Raw genomic sequence first — 27265 nt, 5'->3', positions numbered from 1 at the left:
AATAAAAAGCTTGCATAATTTAAAATTTATACATAATTAAAATAATTGGCAAAAATATGTTAAAAGGTAGAAATGGGTAAATGGAGTCAAATGGAGTTTCAAAAATTATGAAGACTGCCACAAAAGTTCTAATTTATACTAGATTATATTAAGAGAATGAATGCAAAAACACATTGTTTACCCATTAAATAGTGTCAAAAATATGCAACTAAAAGGCCAACATATGATTAATTCAAAGAAAGTTTATGGCAATATAAAATAAAAAATATATATTTCTTTTTTCCCTTCTTCCCTACCTTCTTTCCTTCTTCCTCCATTCCCTCCTTCCTTCCTTCCTTCCTTCCATTCATTTTTTGACAGAATCTTCCACTGTCACCCAGACTGTAGTGCAGTGACACAATCATGGCTCACTGCAGCCTCAATCTCCCAGGCTCAAGCAATCCTCCTACCTCAGCCTCCTGAGTAGCTGAGACTACAGGTGCATGCTACCATGCCTGGCTAATTTTTTATTTTTTGTAGAGATGGGGTCTCAATGTATTTCCCAGGCTGGAAAAAAGTCTATTTCTATAAACTAGCTCAAACAATTAAAAATGAAATGAGAATCCTATTTGTAATAGTATAAAAATATAAAGACTAAGGGATACATTTATCAAAAGATACATAAGGTCTGTACAACTTTAATTATGAAGCATTTTTAAGAAACTAAATTCATAAATAATGGAGAGGCATACTAATTTCATGAACTGAGATATTCTATATTATTATAATATAAATATTTTCTCCAAAATTTGTGATTTCAACAAAACCTGAATATAAACCCAAGTTGTGGAATAGAAATTAACAAATCGATTATAAAATATATATGGCAAGTCACAGACTAAGAATTACCAATACAATCTGGAAAAAGAAGGACAAAGGTGCAGGATTTATTTTGACTATTTCGAGATTTCACTAAAAATAGAGTTCTTGAAACCAAATAGAGTTTATCTAATTGAATTTCAAAATTACTTGGACTGGTGACTCCTTTTTTTCCCACCTTTTAAATGAAAATATCTATAATTAATTTCCTATCCCTGGGCTGCGATTGTATTTTAAGAGCTGATAACTTGCTTTCTAGTTTTGCGTATACAGAGATGGAGAACAGTTTTGCCCCAGGATAGATTCTAACCAGTTTCAACCTTACGTGATTTAAATAACATTTGAGACTTTTGAGCTGATAAGATTTAGATGACATTTTGAACTTTGAGTTGATGGTATAATGGATTGAGACTTTTAGGGATATAGGCATGTGGTGAATGTAATTTGGATTGGGACAGACATGAATTTTTACGAGTCATATGGCACGCTGTGATAGGTAAAATAATTCCCCTCCCATGCCTTGTCTCTCCTCCCCTAGCCAATATGCATGTCCTAATCCCTAGAGACAGTGGGTATGTTACTTTACATGGCAAAGGAACTTTGCAAATGTAATTAAGTTAAGGATTTTGAGATGGGAGATTATTCTGGATTATGAAGGTAGACACAATGTAATGTCAAAGTTTTATACAGGAGGGACACAGGAGTGACAAAGTCAGAGATGTTGTGATGACAGATGATAGACCAAAGTGATTCTATTGCTGGAAGGAGGGCACAAGTCAAGGTATATGGGTAGCACCTTTACAAACTAAAAAATCCAAGGAAACGAATTATCCTTTAGAGACTTCAGAAGGAACTCAGCCTTACCAACACATTAGGTTTAGCCTAGTAGGACCTATTTCAGCCTCTGGTCTCCAGAACTGTAAAAAAAACAAAAATTGTGTTAAGTCACTAGTTTGTGATAATTTGTTACAGCAGTAATAGGAAACTAATACATATCAAAATTGAAAAAAAATGTAGCTTTATCATTTTTATCAAAGACAATTATAGATCAGTGGAAGACTGTAGAGTCCAGAGATACATAAAATATTGAACAGGCCATTGACTTTTGACAAAAGTTTCATACTAATTCAATAAGAGAAAGGAGTCTTTCTAACAAATGGCACTTTAAAAACTGGAAGTCAGTATAAAAAATAGGCCTCAACCTCTATTTCACAACATATGTAAAATTAATTTGAGATGAATTATAGATCTAAATATAATACTTTGAACTACTCTTGAAAAAGCATAGGAGAATATCTTTGCAACCTTAGACTAGGCAAAGCTTTCATAGGTAGGATACAAAAAGCATTAATTTAAAAATGATAAATTAAAATTAATTAAAATTTAAAATTGTCAGGAAAATGAATAGTAAGCAGGAGACCAGGAAAAAAAATCCATATACATATTATATCCAGAATATATAGAGAACTAAAACTTAATCATCGGGCCAGACATGGTTGCTCATGCCTGTAATCCCAGCACTTTGAGAGGCAGAGGCAGGAGGATGGCTTGCACCCAGGAGTTCAAAACCAGCCTGGGCAACACGATGAAACCCTGTCTTTACAAAACTTAGCTTGGCATGGTGGTGTGTGCCTATAGACTCAGCTACTTTGGAGGCTGAGGTGGGAGGATCACTTGAGCCCAGGAAGCTGAGGCTGCAGTGAGCTGTAATCATGTCACTGCACCCCAGCCTGAATGACAGAGTGAGGATCTGCCTGAAAACGATAACAACAACAAAAACTTAATAACAGAATGACAACAGAATTTCTTAAATGAGCAAAAGATTGAGCAGGCACAACAAAGGAAGATGCACTAATGACCAGTGAACACAGAGAAAATTAATAAGGTTTAGTCATCAGGGAAGTGTAAGTTATAATAAGAATGAGATATCTCTTGTATACCCATTAACATAGGTAAATTAAAACCACTGACAACACCAAATGTTAGCAAGGATGTGAGGCAACTAGAACTTATACAGTGCTGACTGGAGTATAAAAACTAGATCAACAAATTTGGAAAACAGTGTGAAAATAATTTCACTCTTAGGTATTACACAAAAGAAATGGTAACATATGTGCACTAAAATACTTAAACAGGAATATTCATAGCAGCTTTGTTCATAATAGCAAAAAACAATATGAAACAACCCAAATGTCCAGCAACAGACAAATGGATGGCAAATTGTGGTATTTTCATCCAGTGAAATACTATTAGCAATTAAAACAGAAACTATTGTTATACAATAATATAGATGAATCTCAAAACCATCATACTGAAAGAGTAAAGACAGGGTACATATGACATGATCCTATTTAAATAAAGCCCTAGAAAATGAAAAATGAGTCTATAGTGAAAAATAATCAGAGCAGTGGTTGCCTCTTTGTGATGGCAATTAATTGGAAGTAGCACGATGAAAATATTCTATATTTTGATAGAAGTGTGGGTTACTCAGGTGTATGTATCAAATTGTACCTATATGATTTGCGAATTATAGATGTCAATTATACTCAAATGAATATAAAATAGTTTAAAAATCAATTTAAAAATAGTTAAAAAAAAAAACCCATCTCTAATTAAAAGAAAAAGTACCACAATTGTAATACTTGTACTGGGTCTTGAGGAAATAAAAATTTTCCAGGTGAGGACATGATTAGAAAAAATTAAACAGCATAGCATAATCCAAGAAGACAGTTGGTTGTACTCACCCCTCCCCACCTCCATGGCCTATTAGACATTCAATAAACATTGATTGCCTAAGTATACTAAAGGGTATCCAAAAAATTACTGTTTTCATTATGTAAGTACAAATAAAATTAGAAAAATACAGAAATGTTTGAAGGTAAGAAAAAAGTCATACATAGTTGAATTCCCTTTTCCTTGCTTAAACTTTACTTTTACATGAATGTAATCACAGTATATATTCAGTTTATAAAGTTGTTTTTCTCTTAATAGAATGTTGCAAACATTTAGAAAAATTTTACATGTTCATGGTAAATGTCATTTTAACGATTGTATAATGTTACTTTTTTATTTTAATTTTTATATTGTATACTGACCATCTGTAATTGTATATAGTAATAGGATGCAACATAATGTTATGATTCATTAATACCCTGTGGAATAATTAAATCAAACTAGTTAACTTATTCACTTCAAATATTTAACATTTTTTGTGAGAACATTTGAACTTTACTTGCTTAGTGATTTTGAAATGTACAATACTCTATTCACCACACTTTACAATCGGTCTGAAAAACAAAACAAAACAAATTCTCCCATCTAAGTGAGATTTTGCTGTGTTGAATAAATCTTTCAAAATGGATGCTTTCTTTTAGATTTCAACACATTCATCACCTTCTTGTCTTTCAGAGGGATTATTTCTGTTAGTAGTGATCCTCTTTCTTCCTCATAATTTCTTTTGCATTTAAGTCTATTTTGCTTGATATGTGTATGTAAATATATGTGAGCTACTTTTCGGTTTGTAATTGCCAGGGATATTGTTTTCATCTTCACTTCCAACTCTCTTATAACAAAATGTTTCAGGTTCATCTCTTTGTAAATAACGTAAAAGAGATGTTATGAGTTGAATCTGAAAATATTCCTCTTTAATAATTTAATTATATGATGTTTGACAAATTCAGAAAAGTACATAAATGCATTTATAAGTTTCTATAGGTTTGTTTTACATATGTGTGTATTATACCTTATTTTCCAAGCATAATAATAAAACAAATTACTTTTATGAACTCATGAACTCATCACCAACGTAAGAGTTTAAATATTACCAATTCAAAAAGTAAAAATAAAAAGGAGCAAGTGGAAAATCTATAGCCATGGAGGGAATGAGAGAAAGAATGTGTCAGAGGTTAAGTCTTGAAAGGTGGTTTCACATTTAATTATGAAAGACATTGGTATAATGTTCAGAAGTATGGCTCAATTTTAAAGGCATGAGGAAGTGTCCCAGGTTCCAAACAAAGGCAAACATGATCAGGTTAATATATTTGTAATATTTTGATGATTGCAGGAGATGGACTGGAGTAAAAAGAAAGTTGGCAAAATCGTCAGTTAGAAAGCATATGTAATACAGCTAGTGCTCGACTTAACGACCACGATTGGTTCCGACAGACCGGTCGTAACACGATTTGGTCGTAAGTTGAGTAGGCTATATGTACAGTACTGTGAAATGATGTTATAAAAATCTTTGTCATAATTTATCATAATTTTCTTTCATTATTGTTATATATCATAATTTTCTTTGTTCATTTTATGCCATTTGTATCATCTCTACACCATTTTGTTTCTTATTTTTACATTCATCAGGTTTAAGTAAAACACTGCATTACCAGTTCAACTGGTTTAATATTTGCAAAACATACAAAATTACAAAATACAGGTGCATACAAAAATACAAAATACAGGTGTAAAAAATGCCATAGGAAACATTTTCCCAATTGCAAAACATATCAAAATATATAAACATGTACGAAACATTTTATTGGCTGCTGGTGCTTGGCTGCAGATCATTGACGTCGTCATCTGAGGCAGCAGTTGGGGTTACCGGAGTTGGATTTTTTCATAAACATGGTGAGCTTTGTCTGAATTGTATGTTTCTTTTTTTCTTCATAAATTTCATGATACGGATGAAACACATTGTGCGCCATCCGTTCAATCCTTGCAAATCGTTCGATGTTTGGGTCCATTGCTTCGAAATGTATAAGAAGTTTATTGGGAGGGGTTTGATGAAAAATATCCAAGACACAAAACACAAATTGCTGTATCGAGTCTGGGATAACAGTTGAAATGGTGCACGCGGAGATGGTAGTGCTGCCGGAAGCTGGTCCGCACTGTCGTATGCCCAGCTGGGCAACGTTTGCGCTGCCAGACGCGGAGCAGTGGTGGCTAGCGATTGTGGTCGTAAAGTCGAATGGTAGTAAGTTGCATAGGTCGTAAGTCAATCGATACCTGTATTTGATGTGGAAGATGTTAAGTGAGTAGAAGTATAAATGAAGACAAATGAATTGTAATTGAGAAATATTTGAAGGCCAATTTATAGGCCTTGGTGACTACTTAAATAGGAGTGAAGGACATTTGAAAAACAGGTTTAAGAGAGATCGGCATCTAATTCATTGTCAAAACCCAAAGAAAGGGAGAAATATCTCAAGAAAAGTAAAGAGATAGAGTGCTAAAAGCAACGGTTATCAGGCCTACTGAGAAAGATGAAAGAGCATGTATAAATAAATTAGGATGAATTGATAGCTGTGTTTTAAAAATTATTTCATATGATGAAAATATTTAACTCATTCTGAAACTGGAATAGTACAGTTTATTGTTGTAGATAAACTATTGTGTTTGTAGAAACTTTGAACCTGAATTTAATTTAAATTAAATCTACAGTAAAGATTGTTGATAACCACAGTCTGAGATTAATATTTATTAGACTGAGCTTAGAAGTACTTTGAAGAAGCACATGTGGGAATACAAGTTGATTTTATGATCAACCCAGTTTTATTTTCCTCAAAAGAGATAATGCAATATAATTCTTTCATGTCAGCCACTGAGCCTAGATTGGCACAAGACTTAGTAAATGTAATACAGGTATATATTCTTTAATTGATTGATTGATTGATTTTTTTATTTATACAGAAGAGATGTACATAGTTTGAGGGTACATGTGATAATTTAATACATTAATATAATTTGTAAAGATCAAATCAGGACACTTGGAATATTCATCACCTTAAATATTTGTCTTTATGATAGAAACATTCAAATTATTCTCTTCAGCTATTTTTAAATGCACAATACATTATTGTAAATTATGGTCATCCTACTCATCTATCTAATTCTAGGTCTTATTTCTTGTATCAAACCTTATATCTGTACCCATTAATCAACTTCTCTTCATCTTCTCCTCTTCCCTCCCCTTCCCTGTCTCTGGTAGCCACCAATCTATTCTCTCTCTCTCATAAGATAAACGTTTTTTACTCTCACATATGAGTGAGAACATGTAATGTTTATCTGTGCTTGGCTTATTTCACTTAACATAATGGCCTCAGGTTCCATCTGGGTTGCTGGAAATGCCAAGATTTCATTCTTTATGCCAGTAAGATTCTATTGTGTGTAGAAACCCATTTTATTTATCCATTCATCCATTGATGGGCACTTAGGTTGATTCCATATTTTCACTATTGTGAATATTGCTGCAATAAGCATGGAAGTAAATATGTCTTCTCAGTTTATTGAGTTCCTTCCTTTTGGAGACATACCAGTAGTGTAATTGTGAAATTGTATGACGTTTCTATTTTTAGTGTTTTGAGGAACCTCCATACTGTTCTCCATAGTGGCTGTACTAGTTTATATTCCCATGAACAGTGTACAAGTGTCCCCCTTTCTCCACATCCTCACCAGCTGCTGCTATTGCCTGTCTTTTTGATAAAAGCCATTATATCTAAGGTGAGATGATATCTCATTGTGATTTTGATTTGCACTTCTCTGATGATTAGTAATGCCTAACACTTATTCATAAATCTGTTAGTCATTTCTACTTCTTTTCAGAAATGTCTATTCAGATCTTTTGCCCATTTTTAATTTGTATTTTTTGGTTTTGTTGTTATTATTGGGTTGTCTGAACTTCTTATATATCTTGGCTACTAATCCGTTGTCAGATGGGTAGTTTGCAAGTATTTTCTCCCATTCTGTAGGCTGCATTTTTATTTTATTGATTACTTTCTTTACTGTATAGAAGCTTTTTAGTTTGCTATAAACCTACTTGTCTATTTTTATTTTGGCTGCCTGAGCTTTTGAAGTTTTATGCAGAAAGTCTTTGCCCAGATCAATGTCCTGGGGTGTTTCCCCAATGTTCTCTTGTAGCAGTTTCATATTTTCAAGTATTACATTTAAGCTTTTAATTCATTTTGATTTTATTTTTGTATATGGTGGCAGATAGGAGTCTAGTGTCATTCTGTGTATAGATATCCAGTTTCCTAGGGCCATTTATTGAAGAAACTATCTTTTCCCCCAGTGTATATTCTTTGTCAAAGATTAGTTGGCTGTAAATGTGTGGATTTATATCCGGGTCCTATATTACGCTCCACTGCTTTAGGTATCCATTTTTATGCCAGTACCATGCTGGTTTGGTTATTGTAGCTTTGCAGTAAATTTTGGAGTCAGGTAGTGTAATGACTCTGGTTTCGTTCTTTTTGCTCAGGATTCCTTTAGCTATTTAGGGTCTTTTGTGGCTCCATATAATTATTTTTTTTTCTGTTTTTATGAAGATTTTATTAAGGAATTTGATAGGAATTGCATTGGATTTGTAAATTACCTTGGGCAGTATTGTCATTTTAACAATATTAATTCTTCAAATTCATGAACATGAAATATTTTCTCATTTTTTGTGTTCTCTTCAATTTCTTTCCTCAGTGTCTTATAGTTTTCCTTATATAGATTTTTCACTTCTTTGGTTAAATTGATTCCTTGGTGTTTTCTAGTTTTCTAGCTATTGTAAATGGGATTGCCTTTTTGATTTCTTGTTTAGATTGTTTCCTGTTGGCCTATATAAATGTTACTTCTTTTTAATGTTGATTTTATATCCTGTCATTTTACTGAATTTTTTTATCTAACAGTTTTTTTGGTGGTGTCTTTAGGTTTACTTAAGTATAAGATCATATTATCTGTGAACAAGGCTAATTTGCTTTGTTTCTAATTTTGATTCCCTTTATTTGTTTTGCCTAATTCCTCTGGACAAAACTTCTAGTACTATGTTGAATTAAAGTACTGAAAGTGGGCATCATTGTCTTGTTAATATCTTAGAGGAAACACCTAAAATTTTTTCCACTTCAGTGTGATGTTAGCTGTGAATTTGTCATAAATGACCTTTTTTGAGATATGTTCTTTCTATATGTTGTTTGATGAGGGTTTTTTTTTTAAATCACAAAAATATGTTGAATTATATTGAATACTTTTTCTGCATTTATTGAGCTGATCATACGGTTTTTGTTCTTCATTCCATTAATGTGATGTAGCAAATTTACTGACTTGCTTATGTTGAGCCATCCTTGCATCTCTGGGATGAATTCCACTTGAATATGGTGAAAGTTCTTTTCAATTTGTTGTTGGATTTGGTTTGCTAGTATTTTCTTGAGGATTTTGGCATCCATGTTAACCAGTGATATTGGCCTGTAGTTTTCTTTTTTGTTGCTTCCTTGTCTGGTTTTGGCATCAGGACAATTTTGGCCTCATGAATTGAGTTTGGAAGTATTCTCCTCAACTTTTCTGAAGACTTTGAGTAGAATCAGTACATCTTTATGAATTCAGTAAAATTCATCAATAAAGTGATTAAGTTCTCAAATTTTCTTTGAGGGAGAATTTGTATTAAAGCTGCAGTCTTGTTGTTATTGATTTATTAAGGTTTTCTATTTATTTGTGGTTGAGTCTTCATTGGTTATATGCGTCCAAAAATTTATCTGTTTCTTCTGTGTTTTCCAAATTATTGACATATAGTTGTTTATAATATTCTTTAATGATTCTTTGTATGTCTGTTATCTCACTTGTTTTGTCTCCTTTTCCATTTCTGCTTGTATTTGTTTGGGTTTCTCTCCTTTTTTTTCTTTTTTCTTTTCTTTTTTTTTTTTTTTTGAGACGGAGTTTCGCTCTTGTTACCCAGGCTGGAGTGCAATGGCGTGATCTCGGCTCACCGCAACCTCTGCCTCCTGGGTTCAGGCAATTCTCCTGCCTCAGCCTCCTGAGTAGCTAGGATTACAGGCACGCGCCACCATGCCCAGCTAATTTTTTGTATTTTTAGTAGAGACGGGGTTTCACCATGTTGACTAGGATGGTATTGATCTCTTGACCTCGTGATCCACCCGCTCGGCCTCCCAAAGTTCTGGGATTACAGGCATGAGCCACTGCGCCCGGCCTTCTCCTTTTTTTTCTTAGTCTAACTAAAGGCTAGTCAATTTTGTTTATCTTTTCAAAATCCATCCTTCAGTTTCATTGATTTTCTATATTGTTTTTTATCTCAGTTTCATTTATTTTAGCTCTTGTATTTAGTATTTCTTTTCTTCTATTAACTTTGGTTTTATTTTGTTCTTGCTTTTCTAGTTCCTTTAGGTGCATCATTAGGTTGTTTATTTGAAGTCTTTCTCCTTTGTTGATATAGACATTTATTGCTGTAAAATTTCCTCTTGTTACTGCTTTTGCTGTATCCTGTAGATTTTCATATGTTATATTTCCATTTTCATTTGTTTAAATAAATTTTTACATTTTTTCTTAATTTCTTTAATTGATTTTTGCTCAGGAGCAGGCTGTTTAATTTCTATGTGTTTGTGAAGTTTCTGAGGTTCATCTTGTCATTGCTTTCTAGTTTTACTCCATTGTAGTCAGACAAGACAGTTGATATGATTTCTATATTTATGAATATGTTCAGACTCGCTTTGTGGTATAAGACATGATCTATTCTGGAGGACATTTTATGTGTTGATGAAAAAGTTGTCTATTCTGCAGCAGTTAAGTAAAATGTTCTATAGATGTCTGTTAATCCTGTGAGGTCTAGTGTGTTGTTTAACTCCAATGTTTCTTTGTTGATTTTCGGTCTACATTATCTGTCCATGACTGAGAATGGGGTGATAAAGTCTCCTATTATTATTGAATTGCAGTCTATCTCTTTCTTTAAATGTAATTATGTTTCCCTTATATAATTTGGAGCTGCCATGTTGGGTGCATAGATGTTATATTCTCTTGCTGAATTAATCACTTGATCATTTTATAGTAACTTTCTTTGTCTCTTTTTACAGTTTTTGATTTGTAGTCTTTTATCTAAGTGTACCTTCTCCTGTTCTTTTTGTTTGTTTGTTTCCAGTTATATGAAATATCCTTATCCCTTCACATTCAGTCCATGTGTGTCTGTATAGGTGAAGTGGGTTTCTTATATGTACTATACAGTTGGGTCTTGTTTCTTTTTTCATTATGCCACTCTACGCTTTTTATTTGGAGAATTGACTTTACATTTGGTGTGATTATTTATAAGTAAGGACTCACTGCTGACGTTTTGTTTCTTGTTTTCTGATTGTTTTGGAACTACTGTCTTCCTTTTTTTTTTTTTTTTTTTTACTGTCTTCCTTTGTGGTTAGGTGAGTTTCTCTGGTAGTATGTTTTAATTTATTGTGTGTGTGTGTGTGTGTGTGTGTGTGTGTGTGTGTGTGAGAGAGAGAGAGAGAGAGAGAGAGAGAGAGAGAGACAGAGAGAGAGAGTCTATTGTAGATTTTTGCATTGTGGTTACCATGTGGCTTATAGAAACATCTTATTTTAAAATAAACAAGTTATTTTAAAGAGATGACAACTCACCTTAGATCACAAAGCAGAGTATGATTAGAGAAAAAAAAATTTTTAAATCCATACTTTACCTCTATCTCTCCTACATTTGACTTTTAGCTATTTCAGTTTACTTAATTTTATTTTACCTATCTATTTACAGGTTTCTGTATCTATTATTGTTATTGACAAATTTGTCTTTGGGCCTTATAGTCAAAAAATTAATTGATTGCACGCCATAATTACAGTATTACAGTATTCTGTATTTTCCCATTTCTTTAATTTACCAGTGGGTTTTATACCATTTTTATACAATTTTATACCACTTATTGTACTTCATTTTTTTTTTTCAGGTTAAATAACTCCCTTTAGCATATCTTGTAAGACAGGTCTAGTGGTGATGAATTCTCTCAGCCTTTGTTGTCTGGGAAAGACTATCTCTCCTTTATATTTGAAGAATAACTTTGTTGGATACAGTATTCTTGAATGGTAGCCTTTTTTTTTTCTTTCAGCAATTTGAAAATATTATTTTACTCCCTCCAAGCTTGTACAGTTTCTATTGAGAAGACAAATTGGAGCTCCTTTATATGTCATATGCTTGTTTTCTCTTGCTGCTTTTAGGATCCTTTCTTGTCTGTCGCCTTTGATATTTTGATGATTATATGGTTTGGAGTAGCTTTATTTGAGTCAAATCTGGTTGTTGTTCTCTGATTATCCTGTACCTAGATATTTATATCTTTCTCAAGCTTTGGGAAAAAAAATTGTTATTATTTCTTTGAATAAGCTTTCTAATTCTTGCTTTTGCTCACTGTCCTTTGAACACCAGTAACTCTTAGATTTGGTCTCTTGAGGTTATTTCTATATCTTGTAGGCAATCTTTGTTTCTTTTTATTCATTTTACTTTTTTCTTCTATGACTATATATTTTCAAATAGCTTGTCTTTGAGGTCACTGATTCTTTTCCCTGTTTGATCCATTCTGCTGTTGACAGCGTCTAATAATTTCTTTTAGTTCAGGAAATAAATTTCTCAATTCCAAGGTTTTGGTTTGATTTTTTAAATTATTATTTTAATTTCTTTGTTAAATGTCTCTGATTAATTTCTGAATTGCTTTTCTCTGTTAGCTTGAAGAGTTTTGAATTATTGGCCAGAAGAGCTCTCCTATCACCATCTTATTAGGGTCGGGCACTGTTTTTGTTTGTTTGTTTGTTTTGTTTTGTTTTGTTTTTTGTTTTTGCTGTTTATGGAGATAATGGTTTTCTTCTTGCTCTTGTTTTTTATGGATGTATATTTATGTCAATGCATTGAAAGATTAGTCATTTATTCCACTCTTCTTTGTCAGATTTGTTTTTATTTTTATTGGGTATATTTGCTTAGGATTTTCTTATCTCTAGGTCAGTGCCTTCTTTTTCATTCTAGGTGGTGTCTTAAGTTCAGGTTTGCCATGGATGTAGTGAACAATCATACTGCCATCCTTTCCAAATGGAGATTTTTTTTCTGGCAGTGTGGAAAGGCTGGCTAGGATTTTGCGCTCAGGGTACCTGTACAACATGTCTTCTACAGAGTGGTGCTACAGAATACCACTCTGATTTGTCATTTCTTTTGGCCAACTTATAAAGCAGTGTTTCCAGAGCTTGGAATGGGTATCCTGACTCCCTCCTTTGTCTCTGCCTGTCCTTGAAGTCCTTGAAGATATTTCTACCTTAATAAACTTGTGGTGCTTCCTCTGGGTTAAGGCAGGGACAGGTCTCCTGCCAGGAACCCAGGATGGTGGGGAAGCTCGTTGTTTACTTCAATTTCACTTTTTCTAGAGTAGAAACTCTAAATTGCGGGAAAATTTTCTATGCACTTGGGGTTGGGCAGAATGGGATGGTGGAAAGTTATGGGTGTTGAAGTTTGATTTTCTTGTCATCTGCTAAGAGTATTTTTAATTTCTCTGTGGTGCTGGGAACTGTTTATCTTCATATTTAAAATTTGAATACCGCTGGTGACGATCTCAGTGTTGTGTGTTTGTTTCTTTTTTGTTTGTTTGTTTTTGTTAGGAAGAGTGAAGACTGCTTGCTTCTATGCCACCATTTTTGAAACCAGAACCTATATTCAAAATCATATTAGATATTTGGAGTACATCAGGCTAATAGATAAGCTACATATTAACCCAATGGTATAAAAACTTAAACTTTACTTATTTTTCTTTAGACATCATGCTATGGAATAATTTTTTAATTGGCCTACCCGTTTTAAAATATATCAGTCAGAAAGTCTTGCCTCATCACAAGCTAGAAGTTATGGAGACAGAGTGACATTTTTTACTATCCTGATGAAGAAATAAATTACCAGCTCAATCTTTTTCTGGTGATGCAGTTAGCTACCTGGAGTCTCAGCAGCTTCACTTCATTTAACATGAAGAAGTACAAAAACTAACATACAGAAGTTTTCTGGAGAAACCACTCATAATAATTATTTCTTTTTTAAACTTAGTAAAAGATTTTAAACTAAATGTAAGACTGTTAAAGAACACTGTTATTTTTCTAAAAAACTACCTTATGTATTATTACAGAAGGCCATGAATTAAATTTATATTTTTTTCTTTATAAACACTTCTTTGCAACTTTAAATTAATCAGGATATACGCTTATCTTGTCACTATCAAATGTTTTCACATGACTAAAATATTAATAAATTATGGGATTATTTAAATAAATTTTATTGTGCTATAATTCATATACAGTCAACTTAATGCTCCCATTTAAAGTGAATAGTTTGGTGAGCCTTAACAAATGTTTATGTCCATGTAACCACCATACTAGTTAAGATATGAAACATTTGTTCATGTCCTTTGTGCCCCTTTTTGGACAGTTACTCCAACCTATCCTAGGTACAAGAGTTCTGATTTCTATCCTTATAGATTAGTAATATCTGTTGCAGAACTTCATATAAATGAAATCATATGGTGTATACAAAATTGTACATCGAAATCTGCATGTTATTGGTTCTAGGGCCCCTATAGATACCCCTTATATAAAATGGCATAGCAGTTGCATATATCCTATGTACATCTTCCCATATATTTAAGTCACCTCTAGATTTCTTACAATACCTACAACAATGCTATGCTATATACATTATCCTGTATTTTTATAATGCTATATAATGTAATGCTATATAAATTGTTATCCTGTATTTTTATTTGTATTATTTCTATTGTTGTGTTTTTATTTGTTATTGTTTTGGATTTTTTCCTGAATATTCTAAAAGGTTACTATAATCCCCAAATGCAAAACATGTGAATTCAGAAGGTCAACTGTATCCCCTTTATCTGTGGCTTTCCTCTGTGTGGTTGTACTTACCTGCAGCAAACTGGTCTGAAAAAATTCTGAGAGAGAGGCTCCACATTCACATAATATTTATTGCAATATATTATTGTAATTCTTCTGTATTATTACTTATTGTTAATATATTACTATTAATATATTACTATGCCAAATTTATAAATTAAACTTTATTATAGCTATGTATGGATAGAATAAGCAGTATTTATAGTCCTGTGTAGCTTAACACTAGGGATATATTCTGAGAAATGTGTCAGGTGATTTTGTCCCTGTGTGAACATCACAGAATGCACTTACACAAACCTAGATGGAATAGCCTACCTCACACCTTGGGTACATGGGATAGTCTGTTGCTCCTCTGCTGCAACTCTGTACAACATTTCCCTCTACTGAATACTGTAGGCAGTTGTTACAAAATGGTAAGTATCAGTGTATCTAAACATATCCAAACATAGAAAAGGTACTGTAAAAATACTGTGTAACAGATAAAAAATGAAACGCTAGTATAGGGCACCTATGATGAATGGAGCTTGCAGGGCTGGAAGATTCTCTGAGTAAGTCAAGAAGTGAATGGTGAGTGAATGTGAAGGCCTAGGACAGTACTTCATACTATTGTAGGCTTTATAAACACTGTATAGTTGGGATACAATAAATTGATGAAAGTTTTCTTTTCATAATAATAAATTGATCTTAGCTTACTATAACCTTTTTACATTAAAATTTTACATTTTTAAGATTTTTTAACATTGTGAGTTTTGTAGCAACACAGCTCTGAAAAACGCATTGTACAGCTGTACAAAAATATTTTCTTTTTTTATAACTTTATCCAAAAGCTTTTCTCAATCTAAAATTTTTTAATTTTATTTTTTAAGTTTTTAACAGTTTTCTCAAAAACGAATACACAAACACACACAATCAACTTGGCATGCACATGGCTACGACCATCATTATCGCTGCCTTCCAATTCCACATCTTATCCCACTGGAAGGTCTTCAGGGACAGTAACACCCATGTTGCTGTCATCTCTTATGATAACAAAGCCTTCTGGATACCTTCTGAAAGGCCTGCCTGAGGCTTTTTCATGGTTAACTTTTTTTTAGTAAGTAGAAGGAGTACACTCTAAAATAACATTAAAAAGTAAAGCATAGTGAATACATAAACCAGTCACCTATTATCATTATCAAGTATTATATATTGTACATAATTGTATGTGCTGAACTTTTATAAGACTGGCAGTAGGTTTATTTACACCAGTATCACAACAAGTGGGTGAGTAACACACTGTAGTACAATGTTATGATGGTTATATCATTAGGCAACAGAAAATGTTTTACTCTATTATAACTTATGAGACCACCATTTCAGGGATATCCACTCTTTTGACTTCCCTGGGCCACATTGGAAGAAGATGGATTGTCTTGGGCCACACATAAAATACACTAACAATAGCTGATGAGCTAAAAATATTGCAAAAAAAAAAATCTCATAGTGTTTTCAGAAAGTTTATGAATTTGTGTTGAGCTGCATTCAAAGCTATCGTGGGCCACATGCTAGCTTTGCACCACGGGTTGGACAAGCTTGAACATACAATTTGTTGTTTATTGAAATGTCGTTATGTGGCGTATGACAGTACTGCAGGGTTTGGTACAATCCATGGTTTCAGGATTCACTAGGGGTTTTGGAACATATCCCCAACAGATGGGGGGTGGAACAGGTGCGGTACTTTTGTGCCTAGCTTCATTCACTTGGGTTACTTTTGAGATTCATTCATGTTATTTGTGTATCACAGTTTCATATTGCTGACTAGCATCCTTTTAAATAAATACACCACAGTTTCGATATTTGGGTTTCCAATTTCTGGCTATTACTAATAAAGCTACTGTGAACATTCTTGTCTTAGTCATCTTGTGATTATAGTTTTCTTTCTCTTGGGGAAATGTATACAGGTGTAGTTTTGTTGAATCATATCATATATGCATGTTTAACATAAGAAACCATCAAACTGTTTTCTAAAGAGGCAATAACATTGAAGACTACCATGAGCAAATTTTTTCATCAGAGTTCCAGTTGTTTCACACTATCACCACTTCTTGATATTGTTAATTTTTAAAAGTTTTAGGCATTCTATTGGTAATGTAGTGGTAATCCCACTGTCCTTTTCCCCTAATAATTATAACTTATTTCCCCCAATGATTAATGTGTTGAACCTTTTTTCATGGACTTATTAACCATTTGTGTCTGTTATGAAGTGTCTGTTTAATACTGTTATACATTTTAATTGAATTTTAGCCTTTTATTATCCAATTGTGTTCTATATATATTCTGGGTGCAAGGTATTGGTTAGATTCCAGCTCCAGCTGGGTTCCCAAATGAATGCAGCCATACAAATGACCACAGATATTAAAAAACAGAGTAGAGTAACTGGACACTTAAGTCCAGCAAACTCATAACATCATGAGATATAATAAATTGTTGCTTAAAAAAACTTTTGTTAGGTATGTTACATGTACATTACATATGTAATATATACTGTTACTATTTTATTTCAATCCATGTTTTGCCTTTATATCTTTTTAAAAGTGTCCTTTGAAGAGCAAAAGTTTTCATTTCACCATTTTTTCTCCTTTATGGTTAGTATTTTATGTGTCTGTGTGCTTGTGTCTGGATATTTGTGTCTCTGTGTCTGTGGTTTCTGTTGAAGAAACCTTTGTCCCAAGGTTGCAAATATTTTCTCCTTTTTTTTTTTCCTAGAAGATTTAATCCTTCAGTTCTGTATTTAGTTCTATTATTCATTTTGAGTTTCACTGTGTGTATGATGTGAGATAGGGTTTGATTTTATCAGATTTTTCATGACAGTTGTTCCAGTACTATTTGTTGGAAAGGTTAATTCTTTCTCTACTGTATTGCCTTGAAACTTTTGTTGAAAATCAATGACTATCCTATATGTAGGTCTATTTCTGGATTTTCTATTCTATTCCATTGATCTATATGTCTCTACTTATTCCAATTTTACATTGTCTTGATAATTTTCGCTTTATGATAAGTATTAAAAGTTCCTCAAATTATTTATTTTTTTTTTCAAAATTGTTTTAATGATTCTACGACTTTTGTATTTCCATATTAAAAAACTATAGTTAACATTTCAGCTTTTACCTGCTGGATTTTTTTTAACTGAAATTATGTGATGTTTATAGATTATTTTGGAGGTGAATTGATATCTTATTAATACTGAGTCTTTCAATCCATATACAAGGCATATCTCTCTATTTTATAGACTTTCACTAAAAATAAATTCCTTTTCATTTATTCATACTTTCAATACTCAATACTTTCTTTAATTTTACTCAAAGTATTTTGCAGTTTTCAGTGCATGTTTTGGATCAAATTTGCATATTTTATGCTTGTAATGCAATTATAAGTGGTATTTAAATTTAAAAAATGTATTTATATTGTCCATTTCCATTGGATTTCTAAAACTAATCAGAATTTGTCACTGTTTATTTAAAAAAAATGAATTCTTTTCTTTATGTACTAAAACTCTAAGGTCCTTTAATGAACAAAAACATTTTGCCCCATGCAATCTGGCTCCTGCTGTCCTATTGACCTCTTTGCCCCTCATTTACTCTGCACCAGACACGCTGGCCTCCTTTCTCTTATTTAAGCATGCCAAGGACCCTTCTGCCCCAGGGACTTGCTCTTGTTTCTTCCTTGAAATGTACTCCTTCCTGCATTCACACGGGATGCTCACTTTCTATGAGATCTTTCCCAATTCCAGTATATAAAAAGGTAGCAGTTACCCTTGCAATGCTCCAGGAGCTGCCTGTCCCTTTACTCTGGCTTGATTTTGTTCTGCAACATTTTATACTATCTCACACTGTCTGCATTTACTTGATTATTTTTCCATTTCCTGTCACTCCCACTATAAGCTCATGAGGGAAGGAACTTTTTTTTGTTCACTGCTATATTTATAATAATACCTGGTGTGTTGTAGCTGGCTTTCAATAAGTACTAGAATGAATGGGCTTCATGGACCAAGAAAGAGAATGATTTTAGTGATAGATGCAGAAATCAGACTGCCATAGGTTACAGAATGGCAAGGCAGTAGAGGAAACGATGGCTAGTGAGGAGTACTCTTTAGAGGGGCTTGTTTGATGAGAGTATCTGAATAAAGTGGCAGCCACTTGGTGAGATAATAGAATAGGAAGTTTTTGCTGCTTAATGCTTTAACTATAGAAGGGACTAAACATATTTATTTAAGAACCCCAGCAAGTTCTCTTAATAAACTAAACTGAATTATCCTAAGTGTCCAAATAAACGGGGAATTTTCACACAAGCTGGACCAATGGTTTATGGACTCCATAACTCTAATATCCAATTATTGTCATTCTTCTTCCCATTAAAGCTTACTCATCTCTGCTGTCCTTGTGTCGGGGATAGAAGGGTCAGTGCTTCCCCTTTTCCCCAGCCCACAATCATTAATTCATTGTCACCAGCTGAAATCAGGATGGCCAGCATAGTAGAGCCATTGTTCTCAAATGTATTTAGGGACAGGGCAAGCTCAGAAGCTTAGAATGAGGACAATCCATGATGGTATCTCCGTTCTGTCTCAGACTAGTCATGCTCCTTAATTGTCTGAGCCTGTGCACTATCTATAAGTGGGGAATAATAAGACCTTCTCCATAGAACTATTAAGAAAATTATTGGAAAATACAGGTAAACCATAAAATTTCTAGTGCCTAAAAGAAGTTCTTTAATTGGTATCCACATATATAACATTTTTAAGGCAAACACTAAATTCTGATACATAAAGTTCTATCCTCGCCCCAAGTTCTCTGTGTGTGTCCTGGGGGACCAGCTTTAATATCTCAATCCTGGCTAACTGAAGCTTTGAGATTATCTGTTTTCTAGACTTCAAGTATATAAAATTGAAAGCATGAGTGAGATACCAATAGCGGAAAAATTATTGATTAGACATTGAAATCTATTAAAAGACACAGAATTGGTTTTAATAATAGTAATTTTGATAATATAGTTTTTCTTGCAATGACATCAATAGTTGAAAGAGAGTTTCTTTTTATTAGTACATAATAATTATACACATTTATGAGGGTACATGTGATACTTTGATATACAAATAAGTGTAATAACCAAATCTGGGTAATTAGGATGCACATTACCTCAAACATTTATCATTTCTGGTTTAGGGAACTATTCCAAATCTTCTAATTTAGCTATTTTAATTGTAAAATAAATTATTGCTAACTACAGTCACCCTATATTGGTATCAAACAGTAGAATATAGTCCTTCTAGCTAACTGTAGTTTTGTACCCATTAACCAATCAGACTTTATCCTTCCCTTCCCTATACCCTTTCCAGCCTCTGATAATCACCATTCTATTCATTCTATTCATTCTATTCACTGCCTCTATGAGGTCATTGATCTTTTCTTTTAGCTTCCACAAATGAGTGAGAACATGTGCTATTTGTCTTTCTGGGCCTGGCCTACTTTATTTAATATAATGTCCTCTAGTTCCCTCCATGTTGTTGTAAATGACAGGATCTCCTGTTTTTATGGCTGAATAATATTCCATTGCATCTGGTTGTATATATGTACACACACACACACACACACACACACACACACATTCATCTGTTAATGGAACTTGGATTGATTCTATACCTTGGCTATTATGAAGAGAGATACAATACACATGAGATAAAATGCAGATATCTTTTTGATATACTGATTTCCCTTCTTTTGGATATATACCCAGCAGTGGGATTGCTGGATCATATGGTAGTTATATTTTTAATGTTTTGAGAAATGTCCATACTGTTTTCCAAAGTGGTTGCACTAATTTATATTTCTACTAACCATGCATAAGAGCTTCCATTTCTCTGCATCCTTGCTAGGATTTGTTGTTTTCTATCTTTTTGATAATAGCCATTTTAACTGGGATGAGATAATATTTTGCTGTGGTTTTGATTTACACTTCCCTGATGATTAGTGATGTTGAGCATTTTTCTCATATGCCTGTTGGCTTTTTGTGTGTCTTCTGTTGAGAAATGTTTATTCAGATTTTTACTACTTTGTAATCAGATGATTTGTTTCCTCTTGGTTGAGTTTTTTGAGTTCCCTGTATATTCTGGTTACTAATCCCTTGTCAGATGGGTAGTTTGCAAATATTTTCTCCCATTCTGTAGGTTGTCTCTTCATTTTGTTGATTGTTTTCTTTGCTCTCCAGAAGATTTTTAGCTTGATATAATTACATTTTTAAATGTTTTGATTGCCTGTGCTTTTGAGGTCTTACACAGAAAATCTTTGCCCAAACCAATGTCCTGAGCATTTCCCTAGTGCTTTCTTCTAGTAGTTTCATAGTTTCAGGTATTACATTTAGGTCTTCCATCCATTTTGATTATATTTTTGTGTATGATGAGAGATGAGGGTCCAGTTGTATTCTTCTACACATGCATATTTAGTTTTCCTAGTACCATGTATTGAACAGACTGTTCTTTCCTCAAATGTGTGTTATTTGGCACCTTTGTTAAAAATGATTTGGCTGTAAATGTGTGGATTTATTTCTACGTTCTGTATTCTGTTCCATCAGTTTATACATCTGGTTTAATACCAGTACCATGCTGTTTTGGTTCCTCTAAGTTTGTAATATACTTTCAAGTCAGGTAATATGATGCCACCATCCTTGTTCTATTTGCTCAGGATGCTTTGAAAAGACTATTTTTGCAAAGTGTATAAAACAGTACTTATCTTCTTTGTATTGAGATACAGAGAGATACTTTTTTTTCTTTTGCACGCTGAATGGTAAAGCTTGCCTTGAATTTTAGTCTTTTTTAAAGAGTATTATGTTTCAAGCAAGATTCATTAATTTTCCGAATAGTTATTTGTATTTTATCCTACAACATGGTCAACCTGACTCTGCATTTTTAAATATAATTTGGAGCTAAATTATCTCGCTTAGTCAGAGGTTCATACTAATAAAATCAATCTAATTAGTTTTTTCCCCATATAAACCTGCTAGATTTGCTTTATTTTCTATCCCAAATTTTACTCCAGTGGCCATTTTGAGGTTGTATAATGTTTTTACACATGGATGCCTTAGCAAGGAAATGTGGCTGTATTAGAGAAATCTGTAAACTTTACTCCAAATAATAAATGTGCTTTTGCTTTACTGTTGATGACTCAGTCATTCATCTTAAAGTGTTAATTTTTTGTAGTTTGCTATCAGCCTTGTCTGCTTCTTCCTGTGGTGTCTTTTTGTAGGCACATGACGATGTGAAGCTCATCTAGGTGATTTACAGGCCAGCTGATGAAACCTCTGTGTTCTATGTTCTATTTAAAGCTACAGTTAAAAAAAAAAAAAAAAGACCATTGTGAGAACTTTGTCTCTTGAGAAATGCCATGACCTATTTACTTTAGAAAGCACAAGTCCTGAGATTTCTAGTATGTCGGTGGATTTAAAACAGAAAAACTCTTTGTTCTGTTATAAATTCCTTAAATTGTGCCTCTAAATGCTATTTTAGAACATAGCAGAATCCCCATGGAGTCTCCTTTCTGCCCCTCCCCTAGTCATGCAGTTGCCCTCCCTTAGGACACCTGTTATTATTTTATTTGTTATCCATCTAGAGACACATGGACATATATAAGTATTTACAATAAAATATAAATATATATATATATATATATTGCATTTCTATAACACAAAAGCTGGCATATTACACAGTTGTGTGTCTTGCTTTTTCCCTCTAATAATACAATTTTCATTTATTTCTATATTAATATGCAAAAAATTTCCTCATTTTTGTTTATAGCTTAATTGTATTGCATTTTCTGGATATAATTTCAGTAATTGGTTGTCAGTTGGTGAGTACTTAGGTTGCTTCCTCTTCGCTATTAGAAAATATTCTCTGACATAAATATACTTGTATGTTATTTGAATGTGATAAAATTTATATCTTTAGGTTAAATCCTAATAGCTAGGATTTAACCTAAAGAATGATGAGATTTACATTTTGATACATATTGCCAAAATGCATTTCATCTAGGTTTCAACGATTTTCGCTGCTATCATTTGAGTAAAAGATCGCTTTGTTTTCTGTCCACTTGCCAAATCAGTATGTTACCAAATTCTTAATCTTAATTAAATTGGTAAAGTAAAAATGTAATCTCAGTATAGTTTTAATTTGCATTTCCGCGGCTATGAGCAAAATAACATGTTTTCTACTATTGAATCTTTTGCCCATTTTGGTTTTTCTTATCACTTTGAAAGATCAATTTATGTATTAGGAAAATTTGTTATTTTTTATAACATGAATTTTTTTCTCAAGTTGTCATTTGGCTTTATTTTTCTTTAAGCACAGATTGTTGATTTTTGCATGATCAACTTTATAAATATTTTCCTTTATGGTTAAGTCCTGGCTTTTCTCCATTGGACACAGTATGCCTTATGGTATAAAGTGGTCTTGCCTCAATCCCAGGTCATATCATAACTGTTTATAGTTGGAAGATTAGATGCTTGTAAATTGATACCACGAAAGTTCTTAGCAATCCACTTTATTCTGAAATCCTTTAAGATTTTTCTCTAGCCTTATTTCAATCTTTAAGATTTTTTTCAAAAAGGAAAGAAAGAAAAACTTTAACTTAATTCTGGTATTATTTATGTAAACTTGAATTTATTGAGGATTAAATAATCTTAAAACGTATTTGTCAAACATAACTAGCATCCAAAATGTTGACTTTTCTTTCCCTCTGGGTTGTATTTGACTATATGCAGCAAGCTAATTGCTTTTTGGTAGTATTATAAGAAGATAAATCCGTCGGGTAAAATTTTGAAAACACTCCATGAAGGAGTCAACAAATATCGCTTAAATTTGTGAATTTTCATATTGCATTAAAGTAGATTTTTTGTTTGTTTCTGATATTTTATATAAGACATTATATCAAAATAAGTAATGTTAACCCCCAAAATAGAATTGATTTACAATTCACTTCAGTTATTTATATAAAGGTAAGAACTTTGCTATGACTTTTATTCTTTGTGAATGTAAAATAATATCATGAAGCTCATTTTATGACCAGAAGTGAAAGAAGATAGACTTTAGTAGCAGAGTCACTGTCCTGTGACTGAAAATGAGACAAGAATTAATATTTGAAGTGTCCATGAGAAAAGATATATTATATCTTGACACTTAAAGGAAGAATTTTGAAAATGAAACCTGATGTTATAATTTTGTTATCTGGATTGAAGTAAAGAATTCCTTATTGCCTATCTGACTTTATTTTTCCTTGCTAGCATTTAAAAGGAAAGGAATTTTGCTCTATTTACCCAAGTAGATAAAATTGTAAAAGACAAATGAATAGAATTTTTATTATCCAAGGTTTGTGGGCTTGTATCTGTAGACATGTATAGAAAAGTTATTAAATGAAAATGTATTTTTAACTAAGATACTAGATTAAATACAAATTCTGAATAAACAAGTTTAGTAGGTCTTTGTGGGCCTAGCTGAGAAAAAATTGACCAGATCAACCTTCTGAATTCTGAATTAACTGTTCTTGAAAAAAACACTTGCATTTAAAACTATATGCAGTCTTTGAAGCCAGGCCTTACTCCTAACTTATTACAATGTAGGCAAAGGGAGGTGGGCTTACCTACTGACTTACTGCCTGACCTTGGCCAAGTCATGACGCTGATTGTAACTCTGGCCACTTGCAGAATTGAAACAAAGAGACACTACATTCATTCTATTTGAAAGAGGATGTTACATAGCCAGCACTTAAAACTACTGTAAGATTGATCTTTCTGAGCACAAATTTCTGGCCCTATGGAGTGTACTTGCTGACAGAGTACACTTAGATTTGTCAATTTTGTGTGAGCGTGTGTGTCTTCTGTTTGTGGAGACAAATTACTTCACTATATTTAAATTTGTTAACTTTTCCTCATGTTGATATTCAGGAGACTGTGAATAAAAAACTAATTTCTCCTTCTTCTTAACAAAATCTGAGTGTCAAGACATTTTAAAAAAAATCCCCTTTGTTAAAAATGATTTTATTTAAGTATCATTCATTAACTCTGTGCAATTGATATACCTTAAAACTTTATTTGCTACTCCAGCCACATTTTTTTTTCCCAAGGAAGAGTAAAAATGAATGAATATTCACACTTAACTTTTAGCTTCAGGCTAAAATGTATTATGCACCATATTTTGGTTTTTAAAAATAATCACCTTGTCATAGTTCAATGGCAAAGTGAAGTCAACTCTGTCAATAGCGACAATTTGAGGGGGAAGAAAACACTCTTCATCCCTTGAGTATCATTTCATTTGAATGCTCCTGATTTTTTACCTGCTACTTTTTTTGGAATGCCCATGGGACAATATAATGCAGTCTAAAATACCATGCAGTAAAATCTCATCTTTGCTGACAGCACGTAGCTGACAATACTGATGTTCTTGTGCATTGTCCCTGTTTGAACACTGTATCTTATGTACGTAAAATGCATGTCTAGAAGTTTCCTTTTCAATTCTACAAGCACAGAAAAAACCTGGATCCCCATATGTCTAACAATATATTGCATGAATATATTAACACCATCACAACACCAACTGCTTTCATTGTTTTGCTGTAAATGGAATCACAGTCAGTATATACATCACTCAAAATGTATTTTTCAACATACCCTAAAGGAAAGCAAAAGCATTGATTAAAAAATGTTAAGGTAAAAAAATTAAAACTTGTAGACATCATCTATCATAGAAGATCTTGGCAATTGGCTACAACTGACATGATTTTGTGTAAAGGTAACTGGGTTGCAGAGCAAATTTAGTTTCTATTCTTTTAAAATTTTCTCTCAAAGAAAGATAAAAAAGTTGCCATAATTTAGTGTTGATATTTTAGAGGCTAAGCACATTTTAATTTGCCTCTGTCTGAAACAGATCGAATAAATTAAGATTATCCTTCATCATGTGAATATAATTAACCTAGGTTTTTCCTTTAATGTTTTATTTTTTGCCCTGGTCCTGGTGCCCTGTGTGAAGCACATTGAGCTCTCAGGGGTTGTGATGACAATGACCACTGTCCACTAAGCATGACCACTGTCCACGAAGCATGACCACTGTCCACTAAGCATGCCCAGCCTCCTCCTTCCCACAGAATATTCTGAGGTCATATGAGATTTGCAGACTTTGAGGTTTCCAGAAGAAAAGCTCAATGTGAATTTAAGTGGCAGTCAATGCCAAGACTTAAATATACTGCATCTAAGAAAATCTTTGGTTTGATACTCTTTTCTTAAGTTTCAGGAGAAAAAGTTGAGAAAATTCATATTATGACAGGAGGCCAAAAGCCAACAGTAGTTCAAAATAGTTGATTCCAAGAAAGAAATTGTATTGAGCTATGGTAAATGAGCAAAGTAAGAATAACTTCAGTGAATTTCTTAAAGGTCAAAGATAGCTTTGTAGACAAAAGTACCAAACTGCCTGTGTTCTGCAACTCCCCATGAATTTTTTTGTTGTAGAATTCTGTATATGTGGGCCTACTTTTCTAGGAGATTGTAATAAAAGCCACCAAAGCAATTCTGGACCACTGCACAAATTAGTAAGTATATGTATATTATACATATATATACACACCACACTGTATGAGATATATATATATATATATATATATATATAGACACACACACACAGAGCTCTCTGTAAATGCCAAATAAATACACATGAGGGACATTATGTAGATTCTGATTACTTTTAAATCCCATTTACAAACTCATACAGTTTCTAGACAGAGTGAGAAAGATATATAGATAGTATGATACTGTCAGTGTGAGAGAGATGAATTAATTAAGAATATTTTTGTTCTGGTTTAAGATGGCCATCAGTTATACATTGTTTAACAACATTCAGTTAGGTGGTCAATTGTAGACTGCTCATTTCTTCACATCATATCTTCTTTTTCTTCCAATAGAGTTTATTAACATAAGAAACTCTTTGTGCTATTTGAGAAAAAAGGAAGTGAAAATTATATTTCAGAATGTCCTTTGAATACCCATTCCCTTCTACCTTCTCAACTCTCCTTATGAAGCTCTTTGGGTATATCTCTGTCATGGGACCGACAATACTGATTGGAATTGTGTGTGTAGAAATCTTTTTCTTAGAGGACAAAAACTTCTTCTAATGCAGTGTTTGGTAATTAAGTAAGTTCTATTGAATTGAACTGAGTGTTGTCCTTATGCTCAAGAAATATCACTAAGAACCCATTCTCAAAAGGAAGATTGTGAAACTTAAGTAGAGGTTTAGGAGAGCAGGCATTGACATTCCTTAAACTATTAGGTGAGCAGGGCCTGCATTAATAAATTTGTATCATGAAAACATAATAATATAACTACTGGTAAGACCACATTGGGAATAATGCCTCTATTTCTAATGAATGCATTTTGGAAAATTGTTAGTGTAAATGTAACTGAAGAGAGAATCCAAGAAGCTAGAAAAGCTCAACCTGCAGAAGATTTTGTGGAACAGCATCTTTGTTTCTACTTTGTCAGTGTTTTGGGTTTTTCTTGTTAATTTTTTTCTTTCTCCCTTCCTCCCTCTTCCTCCTTCCTCCCTCCCCCTTCCTCCCTCCCTCCCCCCTTCCTCCCTCCCCCCTTCCTCCCTCCCCCCTTCCTCCCTTCCTCCCTTCCTCCCTCCCCCTTCCTCCCTTCCTCCCTCCCCCTTCCTCCCTTC

At 33.1% G+C, this 27265-nt stretch overlaps 1 long non-coding RNA gene across 2 annotated transcripts in view; it reads left to right on the top strand.

Annotated features, from left to right (window-relative positions):
• Nucleotides 1-26138, top strand: part of LOC116563549 — a 270800-nt gene extending 244662 nt beyond the window's left edge. For both annotated transcript variants that reach the window (XR_004274449.1, XR_004274448.1), the window contains exon 3: nucleotides 26059-26138. This is a non-coding gene — a long non-coding RNA (uncharacterized LOC116563549). The remainder of the gene's footprint in view (nucleotides 1-26058) is intronic.
• The last annotated feature ends 1127 nt before the right edge of the window (nucleotides 26139-27265 follow it).

Source organism: Sapajus apella, unplaced genomic scaffold (assembly GCF_009761245.1).
Source record: "Sapajus apella isolate SASKATOON/1434 unplaced genomic scaffold, GSC_monkey_1.0 scaffold35, whole genome shotgun sequence".
NCBI classification, from domain to species: domain Eukaryota; kingdom Metazoa; phylum Chordata; class Mammalia; order Primates; family Cebidae; genus Sapajus; species Sapajus apella.
The sequence above is the reverse complement of the archived record's forward strand: the minus strand, read 5'-3'. Positions and strand labels throughout refer to the sequence as shown.